General features: G+C 43.9%; 1 protein-coding gene across 5 annotated transcripts in view; it reads left to right on the top strand.

Annotated features, from left to right (window-relative positions):
• MAD1L1 (mitotic arrest deficient 1 like 1) overlaps positions 1-13428 on the top strand; it is a 353278-nt gene that overhangs the window by 251276 nt on the left and 88574 nt on the right. The window contains exon 17 of one of the 5 annotated variants that reach the window (XM_080556173.1): positions 1-13428. This exon is cut by the window's left edge and continues 17700 nt beyond it. The exons of the other annotated variants lie outside the window; for them this stretch is intronic. The gene's annotated coding sequence lies outside the window, so the exon portion shown is untranslated. 5 annotated transcript variants of the gene reach the window in all.

Below are 13428 nucleotides of genomic sequence, written 5' to 3'. Positions count from 1 at the left end.
AGATTCTGTGTTCTCAGCCCGGGCTGTCACCAGATCAGTGCTGTCGAATTAAGGAGCATCCTTGATTCTCTTTTCCTGAGCTCCCCTATCTGTAAAAAGGAGACAGTGCTAATCTCTCATTTGTGTAACTGTGTAATGTTTGTCCAGCACTTCAAAGATGCCAAATACAATAAAACTGCCAAGTGCTGTTTCACTAACAGTATTTATGATTTACACCAAAATGCTCATTTTTGTGCTAAAACAAGATCACCTGAAAGATACTGCAGTTGGATCCAAACCAAGGAGGGGGAGGAGGAAACCATCTGTTACACAACAGCAAAAATGTTTCAGGGCATTCGCCTGGGAAGCTCTGGGTGACGAGTTTGGAATATGAAGGCTTATTTATATGGATGGAGCTAATTTTCTCTAACTTATTCATTTTTCACTTAGGGAATTACCTAATCTTACAAGAGAGTCTAGGAGGAAAGATTCATTTATTCTTTGTCTCATTCAGCCCCAGGCATGCCTGAAGATGCTCTGCCTCTTCCAGTTCTGCTTTTTTAACTGATTCTATTAATGGGGCTTAAAGATTTTCTTCTTCTGGGCGAAAAGGGTTAATCTTTCTCTTTCCTTCTCACCCTTCTCCTCCTCTTTTTCTGGAGAGTTCTTTTTTTGGCGTCTCTGGCTCTTTCTATCATCTTCTCCCCCTAATCTGCCACTATCTGAAGAATTCATTACATTTCAAATCAGAGGCCTTGCTGCATACATTAGCAGGTTTTAATAGACTTGCCACGACTCAAAAAGGAGGAAAAAAAGAGAGAAGATTTAAAACTCTTGTCTTGCCGAAAGCAGACAGATTGACTCAAAAATGACTCAGTCAATAAAAGATGAGTTTTGAAAAGGCTTCCCTCCGCTCAAAGGGAGCTCGTATTCCAGCGAATTAGGTTTTTCTAAGCCCACTGTCAGAAATTAATAATACATACAGCATGTAAAATGGATTTAGCCCTCTACAGCCTTATACAAACATATCTTTGACTTGCTAAATGTGACACGACTACCAGGATTTTCCAGCCTTTATCCCAGGAGTTTGTCATCTCTCCAGAATGGTGACCTCAGTGGAATTTTTAAGCACCTCAAAAAACCCCTGCTAAATGAGATTTTCATTAAGAATATGTTTCTACTTCCCTCACTCTTTATCTCCAACCAAAACCCCTTTGTCAGAGCATTTTATTATTACTATTTTTGGTCAAAATTGTGCCAAAAGCTCTAGTTTTGACTCTCAAGCTACAGAGTCTGTTTACTAGGTTCTTTCAGTGTTCTTCCTTCGAAGGAAGGAAGCTGAGCCTTCGGCATCGTAGCAGAAATCTGTCTTTTTATTTTTTCCCCTGCTCCTGCAAAAGGACCTATAAGCCATTAAAATACCTCTTTCTTAAAAAAAAAAGAAAGGGCTTCTGTCTAATTAGATCTACCCACAAGTATTCTCTTGTGATTTGAGGCCTTCCCAGGTGGCCTCGCTCACCTTGCTTAAGATAATTCGAACAGCCAGGTGTGAAATCAGTCACTGCTCCTGTTTGTTCCTCCACCGAAGTCCCTCAGTTCAATAGGAATTCAAGATGCTACTAACTTTAGCCTGCTCAGTGGTTAGGCTAGATTCTTTATTCAGACTGCCCTTGCTTCTGCATTTGGGCAGAGCTCTAAGAATCCCCAGAACTTGTTGTCTTTAGTGGACGGGTCCATGCAACCTTACAGGTGGCTGTGGGCTGACTGCATTTTTCCATCTCTTGTTGTTTTCCCATTCTTCCAAGTCCCACTTGATTTACATCTCACAGTGCTCCACTCAGTCCTGAGATCTCCTCTGCTTTCCCTGTCTGACAATCTTCCTACTCTTTTATATTACAAACTACCCTTTAAATTAACTCTGCAAAGTCATCGCATGTCCTTGCCTCCTCTTGGATCAGTTCTGTCCCCGGCTGTATTCTGCTGCGTGTTGACTGTGTTGCCCTGTGCCGGCAGAAGGCACTGTGTGGACGTATGGCAGCAATGTGCAATGACTCTGGGCTGTACCTACTAGATTACGGAGAGAAACTTATTTAAAATGGTGATGAAGAAACAAACATGCAAAGTGGCTCTGTTTTGGATCATTATGTGCTGTACAGATGTTTCTCAGACTTGAAATGGGCAGAGCTCATCATTTTTTTAAAAGTGTTTGTAGGTTGTGTGCAGAAACCAAGCGTGAGCTGTTGACAATATACACCCTGAAAGTGAAGCAATACTTCTGTCCGTCCCATCATCACAAACAGGAAACGTACTGACTTTTCTTGTGCTTCTCTTGATCCAAAGAACAGATTTCTGAATGTGAGTGTTGAAGTTCAGAAGAGGCTTCCATCAGACTAACAAAAAGCATTTTTTCATAGAGGTGAAGGTAACAAGCCGCCTTAGTACTAGCAAAAGTACTTAGTAAGATCTTTTGTTTTGTTTTGTTTTCCTGCTGCTTTTATCCCTGAGGACAGACCGTGAGGTTTTTGGTTTTTATTTTTTGGCAAATAACTAGAAATGACCTGTCCTCAAAGCATAACTTTGAGTATTTAATAATTATTTACTTCAAACTAGATGGGGCTTCTGTTCTTTGTCCCACTTCACTCGTGAATATATTAGCCAAGCATATGTTGGTTCTTGGGTCCTATTATAAGATACAACCAGGCATTACACAGCGATCTCAGGAAGAGAAAACCTGTCTGCCTTGCAGATGTTTAGTCCTTCATGCTTAAAAAGTGTTGGAAGAACTAAATATGCAAGACCTAGAAATTGGCTGGATTTTTGGAATTGGTGCTTGAATTGTTCTTCGTCTGGGTCTTTTATTTATAAACATACCAAGCTCCTTCCCAGGATAAGTGTCCAAAGTTAATGTCCTGTCGTTTCATGTCATAATCTTTTAGCTTTTACTTTTCTTCTAAAGATGTGCTCCTAATGATGACATAGAGATGAAGAAAATCGAAGAGAGCAAGATTAGCTCTTCCTCTAGTTTTGTGTTTGTTTCCAATTCAGTTCATTTTTTGATCTGTTCCATGTACTCTTGACTTGAAAAAGGAGTTTTCCCAGTGAATATTATGTCACTTTACCCTCCAGCTGCTGTGCTGGGACACAGCCACCCAATAATCTCCTTGGGAATAATTGCTGGTGTCTTTGCAGATCATTTTTGTGAAAGGTGACAAACTGCTTGCCACAATGAGATGTTAATAACACAGAGATGCCCTTTGTTTGAAAGCTGGTGCAGAAATTACCCCATGCAGTTGTTGGAAAGTCAGAGCTGTAATGGTAACAAGTGAGGAATGGATCCATTCATTTGCATATAATTCCAGGGCTTTTGTGTCATCTTTTGTGTAAACCATACAATTTCCGGCGCCGTAGGGAATGTGCGCTCATAATGCAGAGGACAGGAACATGGGCGCACTCTCAGCATGGATCAGGGTTAAAGAGATGTCATCCACTACAAAGGAGGGGGTAGAAGAGAAGAAAAAATGGTCTGCAGGAGCTACAACAGGCATGGATATTTAATGAATCTGAGTTGTCAGACCAGCTCAGGGGAAACTGTACATCCCGTCTTACCATCTGAGCGGTTGTCAGAAAAAGGGAAGAATCTGCCTCATTTCAGGTGCATATTAAGCTGAACTTTACCCACGTCTACCCTGAACCACAAGAGAGACCAACTGTGTGTTCTTCTTGTTGCTCTTGCAGACAGAGGCTGTTCAACTGTCCTTTTGCTGGTCACATACACTGAACCAAGATGGACATCTTTCTCTTTGACACCTAAATGAAACTCTTCAGACTGCAGCTGAGGGCTTTCTAGCATGCTCCCAGTGTAGGTTTCTCACTTTCTTCATAAAGAGATGATTTTTTTGGAAAATAGATGGTATAAGTAGCTGTGTTGTCTTGTGATTTAGAGTTGGAGAGGTCCATAAATACTCGCTTTGCCTTTTTTCTTCCCTGTTCCCTCTCTAGGAAGCTGGAAAGTCACTCTGAGTAGCCAGTCAGTCCCAATGATGAACTTAACAATTACAGCCTTAGTGCCCATCTTCCAAAATTTCTAATAAAATTGCATGAATATTTAATACCCAATTACTAAATATTTAAAAATTTAAAACTGAACTGGTTTGAAAGTTAGCAGGTGATGAATAATTCAGAATTGGGAAGCAAGACTCAGTGCTTGGGCTGAGATTTTGTTACCTTTCCTGTCACCCTACCCAGAGATGTTTTTGGTGGTCCTGCCTGTCTTGGGACACTTTGTGGGGATTGCTTGGAGACTTCAAGCCTTCATCTCTTGCTCCAGAGCATTAGCACATGGTTAAAGGAAATAACCCTCCCAATCCATAACAACACTTCAGGCTCCTGCAGTGGAAATAGGAGCTCCAGAAGCTGGAATAATGTGATTGAAAGCCTGGTTATCCAGGAGATGGCTCTGTTTCCAAACATCTTTCATGCTCCAGGGAAAAAAGATTGCTTGTCCTTATGGCTGTGTCACATTCCTGCATTTTTGTTATTTGAAAGCCCCTTTTCCCTCGTTGCTGTTCTGCTGCTCCATGCTGAACCAGCATTTTGTGCTGCTCCAGCAAGATCATCCTTAAAGGATTGTTTTCATAAAGTGGACACCAGAAAATGAAGTAGAACAAGAAAAATATACCAATAAAGATAGGGCAGAGCCTGCTATCCTATGGGAGGAGGTCCAGGGCACTCAGAAGAGTGCACAGAGGAAACGTCTGGTGTGGGATTGAAGCAGAGTAAGTGTCTTTGGGGCCTGCTGCAGGAGCACAGAGGAGAAAGAAGGGCCTGGGGAAAGTTTGACTAGTTGGCACCAAGAGTGCTTTCAGGCCAAGAGCAATATATTTGCGGTGCCAACACTTCAAAACACTATTAAGGGGATAAACACGGGGAAAAAAAAGGGCTTGAATAGGAGTGAGTGGAGGCTTTTTAGAGCTTAGTTTTCTTTGGAACAAAAGACATAAAACAAACTCCACAATCTTTTCCCATTAAAAACACAAATAAGGTGGCATGCTGCAGAGCCTTGCCTTTATCAATTGCAGTGCAATTGTGTTTTCATCCCTGCTGACTGGGTAAAATGGTGTGCATTTTTCCTCTCAGTCCTCTGCGACCCTCGAGCCTGCCCGCGTGCTGCTCACAGCGGAAGCGTTTCCATTAGCCCGGGCCATGCAAACAAATGAAATGGCAGGCTGACCTTTCAGCAAAGCTGTCTTACCTAGCGGATGGAGGCATTGGGCTTTGTCTCCAAAGTGAGTTCTGGAGCCGGTAATGGTGCATAATGTCTGTCAAGAGGAGAGGGTAGGAAGGGATTCAGTCCAGCGCAGCAGAGCGTGCTTATTTACAGCCGCTCTCAGAATAATCAGAGAGTCTACGGGGTTTAGAGTTCAATCTGTGCATCCCAAATAAGAGCCAAAGAATGCCTGTATGATGCCCTGCCCCATCTTGGTCTGTCATATACCACATAGTTATTTGATAAGCTACTTTAGAAGTAGTCAGAATCCCTGTAAATTTTTACAAATTCTATATTTAGATCCATCTCCCTGTAAAGTTGGGATAAGTGTTGTGAGCACAGAATTCACAACACTGGGGAGAGAGAGAGGCAAGATAGTGTAAGTAACGATCTTGGTCACTATTATCGAGTCAGAATAGTATTTCCATAACTCTCAACATCAGGATTTTGAACATGGAAAGTTCAGAGCAAAAGGGCTGTGCTCCTGGGGAAGTCTGAAATCACCTCTTGCCAGTGGTGAAAAGCTCTCGTTTGTAGCCTACATGACCATCGTTAGATAATAAACTGTAAAGCACTCTCTAAGGTGTGATTGAATATTGTCCACCTGCAGTTTGAATGACTGTAATTCCTGCAAAAAAAAAAAGTCTTCTTTTTGAGAAGGAACAAAAATATTTCTGGAACATTTTCCGGTGTTTGTTTTAATAACAGATGTTTGATGCTGTTCAGAGGTTTAAATAGCATCTAGTGTTTTGGGGTAACAGTAATAGTGGTGATGTGCCAATGGAAACACAATCATGGGCAGAGCACAGGGGAGGTGATCAGGCAGAGATAAATTTGTCTATTAGATGCTTCTGCAGACCACCCTGTGCAATTAACAATGCGTATTATATATGTTAATTATATAGTCCCTAGGATTAATTCTTACATTATACACTTGAGCAGTTTCAAAACCACTCTTTTTCTTAGAAACAGCCAAGTGGAAAAGTGATTCTCCTTCCTCTGACAAGCCGTGCAAGCTATGCTCCTGTTCTTGCTACCGAACATCCCTGAACTACAGCCCACAAAAGTCCCAGTTACTTTTTTTTTTATCATTATTTGATAACTCCAAAATAGATTACCTGGAACACTGATATTTGCTGGCTTGCCCTAGAAGCAGAAGATAGCCTGCTCTCCTGTAAACTTAAGTAGCACAATGTATTTGAATTTTAAAGGTGAGGCTGTTTTTTGTGTCTGAAGTTAATGACTAGCTCCAGCTGACATCACTTTGTTCTGGAAGTGCTGTTGGGCTGTAATTGCCATATGGAAGGGAAATACGGCTAGAAGACTTTATCATCATTTGGGGAGGGGCAGCAGGGAGATGTCTTCCTGGCTGCTTCACGATTTATGACCGGTGTAATGATCCTAACTTCCAAGAGGTTTGTGCCATATCATACTAATTGGTGAAATCCACCTTGGGCACTAAATAGCTCTCTTGGGGTTAATTTATCCTGCATCTGGGGTGAATGTTGCCATCCCCAATGAGGTCTGTATTGCACCAAGCAGGCTGTTCGCATTATTTAAGCCAGTAATTTTAAAGCTACCCAGGGTCTCTTTACACTACAGTGCACTGCCTTCACTGAGTGCAACACGGATGCGCCACGGGTGACCGAAGAGCTGAGCCGGGCTCCAAAAGCTGCCTTCTTTCTTAACTTCCCCTGGTCCAAAACACCTCTGCCAAGGAGGGGGAGAAGGATGGGCAGCGAAGTTCCAAGCGGGGATGTCCCCTGGGACAGCCGTCTGTCCCGTGGGGGTTCATCTGTCCAGGCTGAGTCCTGTAGGTAGGCCAACTTCAGGTGTGCTCCTGAGTTTGGCAACCTTGCCTTGTAATCTCAGCATTATCAGGAGAAGAAATGGGAAACGAACAAGCAAAAACGACCCTTGAGGCTAATGCATGCTATATATGTCTGTAGGTACTACAAGAGGAAGTTTATCCTCTTCCACAGCTTCCAGGCCCCGGTCCTCCGCAGCCTGCCCCTTTTCCCCTAACCCAACCTCTGATGCCCTCTGCCACTCTGTGCAGGTTATCTGGGGATAGAGGTTAATTGTGGACTTTTTTTCCAAGAAGAGGCACCTTGTAGAGATGCACAGAATATGTCTGATGCGGGATCTTCAGAAAACCATCTTTGCTGAAGAATGAACATACAGGAATCTTGGTGGAGAGTTCTTGGGCAGTGCAAGAGCCATGGTGATGGAGACGTGTACTTGTAGCCTGCTGCCTTCAAAAGCTTCTCCCCAGGCTGCTGGAAGGGGGAAACTGGTGGCTGGAGGAGGGGGCTGGGAGATGCACTGAGCCATATGGTACATACACAGCTTAAAAATAAACCCACGCTGACTGATCAAATAAATACCACTTGGGTTTGAAATTGAACAGCCAGTGCAGTCTGTTGAATATAAAACTGTTTTTACCTTTAAGAAAAGTTGTAATTCATGGTTGTAATGTCACAAATTGCAAGTTTCCCAGAGCGCAGCTTGAGCCTGCCAGACCATCGGGTCGGTGAGCGTGGCAGCGGGCTGCGGCACAGGCGGATGGCGTGGTCTCGCTCCCACACTCCCCTACCCGTCCAGAGTGTAAAACACATCTATAAAATCTAGCAAAGCGAATTTTATTTTGGGAGAGCAATGGTCATAAACCTGCCTATATCAGAAAACGCTCGGCTCCTCTTCTATTAGGCTTTATTTAATACGATACAATTTATTTTTATATTTTGTCCTTCACAGTATCACCGAACTCTTTTCAGGTGGTGTTCATCATAAACTAAAGCTGAAGGAGAAAATTTCAGCTCGGAGTTTGATCGGGGGAAAGACTGGAAGGATTTCAGATGCAGTGGGGTGGCATTGGAGTTGCAACGAGTCAGCCGGGAAGGACAGACCTGCACTAGGAGAATGTAATTCAATAATAGTTCGGAGGGGTGCAGGTGGGGTGACTGATGGGGGATGCTGCATGCCAGGCACGGCGATATGGAAATGAAGAGAAGCGGCTTGTGGAGGTGACAGAGAGAAAGGGTAATTGTGGCCTTGCTGCTTGGAGTAGAGGAAACAGCGCATCCTGTTCCCATCACGCACCCTGTGAGAACAAACCTTGGGAGAACTGGCATCCCTCCTGTAGGCTGGAAACAAGCTAAGCAGTCTTCTGTTTAAATAGAGCAGGGTTAATAAAAAGAATATGGTATTCTCTGTAGCAACACTGGGTAGCATCTGTCAGAAGTGTTCTGGCAGGGTCAGCAGGGACAGGGATCAATGTGGTGCGAAATATTTTATTCCTTATGTTGTGGAGTGAGTGACCCCCAGACATGTTACCATGGGAAAAAAACCTTTAATGGAGAATTAGAAAGGAATTCAGGCCTTTCTAGGACAGAGATATTAGCTGGGATCACAAGTGAATTAATGCAGCTACATGGCTCGTGGCATCTTTGAAGATGGGCAGAACAAATTTCTGTTTTCCTGAAAAAGTCTAGTGGTACATTTAATTTCATGCCACTTCTGGCATGCTGAGAGCCACATTGTTTTACCTCTTTCCCTGGGGAAAAGGTTAAGTGTGGATTTGGTTTTCTTTGGTGTAGAGACTGCTATTGCTATTGATTGACCTGGCTGAACTCAGAGCAAGAGCCAAAGCTGTGGTATTTCCAGGCAGCTGTGAACATTTTCAGATGTAAGAAGTGTAAAAGCAATGGAATAAAAAGCAGTGACATTTCGAATATGAGAGACCAAAAAAGTCCAACTCATATTTTATTTATTTATCCAAAATAGTTTGAATTATTCATTAAAGTCAATATAAGTGTGTGAAAATACAAGGTGTTTCGGGAAGCAGCGTCATTAGGAAGAAGTTAATCATTTGGCAATATTAATTTTGTAACAGATTAATGATTTTTTCAGTGAGGATTTTCTTCCCTGACAAACTGCCCATGATGGGCAACTTTTAATACATACGCTTGGCCTGAATACCAAGGAGACTGGGCAGGATGATTTTGAAATATTTTCCCTTTCTCTTTGTTCTTCTCCTTGAATTTTTTTTTTCCCCAAGCAAAGTAAACAGCCAGTCATTACGCCTGACCAAGGTATAACCTGGCAAACCTTACGCCTGTTTTCTCAGTTCTTATTTGTTTCATTAGCACTTCAGTGAGGGATGTTTCGGCGTCCCTTCTCTGGGATGCTGGATGTTTATGGTGTGACTTCCCCCAGTTGTGGTTTCCGCAGAGCACACCTGCAACTTCTCCTGCCTGTTTTGTGCGAGCGTAACGGAGTCAAACACAGGAACTCCAGCGAGTGCTCTAAACACAGGCATTCGAGTTTTCAAACACTGTCTTTTAAAGATATAATTAAACCTAATTCTCCAAATGTTGTGAAAGATCTTAAAGGATGAAGATGTTCAACATTCTGTAGGTGGTAGATAGAGTGGGTGGAAACAGCAATGCTGTCATCAGAAACCTGCTCTATTAACGCACCTCGACCCGTCCTGAAAGGATCTTCCTGTGCTCAGTCGCCCCTACTGCTGTGCCTGAAGCGTTTCTCTGAAATATGCTGAATTGCACTCTGCAAATTACGACTTTTAAAACAATTTATCCTGACTGTGCTAGAAATGTGGCCGGAATTAGTGGTGTTAGGTGGGGCTTAAGAATTAGCGCCATCACGTCTTTGAATTGAGAAGCAGAGCAAACAGTGAGCTGCCTCTTAGCTTAACGTCTTCGCTTCGTGGGGGAAGCATTAGCAAGGTTAATTACAAGTCACCAAGTCAATCCATATGCTGCTTGTGCAACTCTCTGGCCACTGGGAGTTTGCGGTGTTGGCCCAGGGCTGGCTGCTGTGACCCAGAACCTGCAGCAAATCTCTCTCCTGCACAAGCACAGGGGGAAAGCCAGGAAAAATACCCAGGAGTGCCTCACACTTGGGTGGCTCTGCTTCAGCAGTGGGACCCTGGCCCACGTTTCTCAAGTCTCAGCCTTCCTGCCACGTTGCGCTTCTGTGAGTCTTCATAACTTGGCTTAGTGGTGTGTCAGCAAAGCCCACGAAGGCAAGCAGGGAGGTAGTCATGGTCCTGAGGGCTGTCCCAAGTTAATTTGGAAATAGCCCCTTATTGAAGTATTTCCATAACATAAACAAATATTGCAGGAGGGTAAGCATCAGCAGTTGCTCTAGCTGAACTATTGATGACTGCGATTTAATTGGGCGTAAAGGTAGAGCAGTCTTTGTTTCACAGTCGTGGTTCAGTGGGCTTTTCACTGGGGGCGGCTGCGGACTTAAGCATTCCTGTCGTGTCCCCGTGCCTGCCTGTTTACTTCTGCCCCGTCCCCAAGCTGCTCTGCTGAAGAAATACTGCTGGGGAATTGCTAATGGAGCCGCCGAGCGGATGACAAGGCTTCCTCCTGTCCCTGACCGGTGCTGGCACGTTTGGCTGTGTCTACATTAGCAGATACAGAGTTCGGCGCCTCGTGCCAGTGGCTGACACTAGGCATCCCTAACAGGGAGGAAACGTTTTTTCATGAAGATGAATTCCTTCAGCCAGGACAGCTGATGCGGTGAGACACCAAAACTGCCGCAGGAGCTGGAAAGACGGCCAGGAGGAGCGTCGGGGAGGAGACGCGGGCACAATGCTTGGAGCAGGGGCTGGTCAGCCCTCCGTTAAATTGGAAAGCTCAGGGCTTCTTGCATAAGAGACTGATCATAGTCAGAGCACGTCCTTTTTCACCCTGCGGGTGGTGGAGGAAAGCAGTTGCCATCATTTAGGTGGTATTCGAGGTTCAGATAGTTGTAATGTCAATAAGCCAGCGCTGTTGGGTGGGTGATAAGGCTGCGACCCAACAGGTGCCGAGGGTGCTCTTGATGGCCATTAGAAATGCCAAGTCTGAGACAAAACGGTGGACAAGGCACTAACTCTTTATGAATAATGTAAGCTGTTCAAGGAGTCCATGAATTAGGGTGCCGTCCACCCCCAAGGTTATAAAAATCAGGACAGGCTGCCTCCAAGACATGGTAGAAAAAGGCAGATTTACTTTTCCAAGGCTAGGCTGCATTTATTAGGAAAAAAAAATCAGTATTGGACATGTGAAATATATTAAAGCCAGTGCCATCTCTGACAGCGGTTAAACATTATTTACCCGTGCAATGTGGCCACTGAATTTTTACTTATATACAGGATTTTGTCCTCAACAGTTGCATCCTAGGAATGCAAAATTGAATGAAGACTGTGAGAATATTGAGGTCAGAGTCACCAATTAACCTCCTGATTTCAGAGGCTGATTACTGATTAATCAAGGGACCAGACCCAGCTGAGATGATGGGAAAAAGGTTGAAACAATCCATGGAAGGGCTGAGTTAATTGCTCATTGATAAATTTGGTAGGAAGGGGAAGATGGGTGGTCAGGAAAGATACGGCATTTTCAAGCTCATGAGAAGAGGCATGTGGAAGCCCCAGCCCTTTGAGCTTGTGATCAGGACTTGGGTATTCATCTTACATCCCCCAGCACATCGGGGTTTCCCCATACAGCAGTGTGTTAATGAACCAGCTGGTACATGATGTTTCCCAAGACTGGTTTGCTCCCCTTGATAAAGCAAGATATGATTAGGAGGGGAACACCCAGAGTAAAGGAAATGCTTTCCTCATACATCATCTCTACAAGCAGCTCTGGAAGGTAGAGCTAAATTAACCAAAGGTAAGGAGTTGGCCAGCACTAACTCGCCCTGCTTGGATGCTCTGACTCAGAAGTAAAGGGATATGTAGTTCTCTTTAACCATTAAAGAGTTTCTGTCCTTGCCTGGGGATTAAGCTAAATTGGATTAAGGCCAGAGTACTTCTGAGCAGGGCATCCTCAGTGGCGTTTAAGGCACTTTAACTTAACACGTTGAATTATCCTTTTGTCCCACCTGGAGTGCCTAGCCAGAGCAGTACAGAAGATAAGAGGAGACTTGCCTCCTGCTGGTGCTCTTGCAAGTGCTGGGAGGTGAATCACAGGCAAGTCCACGGGCTTGCAGTTGCCATTCTTTCTGTGCTACGCTTGGAAGGCTGATGGAAACACATCTGGGCAAATACTCAAGCAAAAACTTTTCCAGCAAGGCTTGTGAAACAAGAGTACTTTAGCACGGGCTGTGTAACCCAGCCAAAACCCATCACTCATACCCAAGCAGTCACCTTGCAGTAAAGTTTCTGCTTCCCTAGTGCTGGACCCCGAACTAGCTGAAATAAAGCCATATGGCCTACGTGTGCTGCAATTATGTCTCTGATCACAGGACAGACAAAGCCGTAAACCTCATAATGAGAAAGAGATAGCTGAACAAGGAAGTCTATTTGTTTGCTGTTAGAGTCTTTTTTTTTTTAACCCTGGACTGCGGTGTTGATAAAAGAAGCAGACTTGGGAGGCCTCTCTAGTGTATATTAAAGTAAAGCCAATCTTTATAATTAATGGGGGGATAAATCGAGGTTTAATTACTCAGAAGGCACCTTGGGTGAAAGATTCATGGTAATTGTTGTGTATCCTCTTGAAGGATTCACACTGCTGGCAGCTCCCTTTATAGCAATAAAATGCCGGGTGAGTGGCAGGCGCTCTCCCAGGACCTCTCTTCTAGGGACTAGTCCAGTTAAGGTAGCAAATGGAAAGAGACAGTGGTACTCTTCAGGCTTTTTATCACAAGAAAAGCCCCTTCCTGGATCTTAAGGGATTCCTAAGCGATGTGTCAATTTGAGATCAAAGCACGTACAGTCAAATCAAGTGTACATTGGAGGAGATTCCCCTTACAGCCAGATCCCTCCTGATATAACGGTACAGAGGCACGTTTGTTACCATTTTTCCACTTTCTTGCTCCCTGTAACATAACACCCTTCTCTTGGGTTCCGTGTAGAAAATAAGATATGTGCATGTGAGGAAACGGATCCTATAGCTTTGAATTTTGTAGTATGTTGTTAAAAGGCTGGCCGAGCAAAAGGAAAATCCATCCCGCTAAGACACGTCTCTATTCCTCATTCCCCAGTTTATTATCTTTTGGTCTTCTGGGGCCGGGAGGAGAGGAATCTAGCTTGCCTGTTTCTTTACTCTGCCTGCTTAATTCACTTTTTAAAAATTTAATTAACCTTTTCAATTCACTTAGTTTGGCTAGCATTGTAAATACAACGCAAGGTCTTTATGCCAATGACGTATAACAAAGTACCCGCATTT

This window comes from Anser brachyrhynchus, assembly GCF_964034855.1.
Source record: "Anser brachyrhynchus genome assembly, chromosome: 15".
Classification (NCBI taxonomy): Eukaryota; Metazoa; Chordata; class Aves; order Anseriformes; family Anatidae; genus Anser; species Anser brachyrhynchus.
This window is presented reverse-complemented; position numbering and strand designations above follow the sequence as displayed.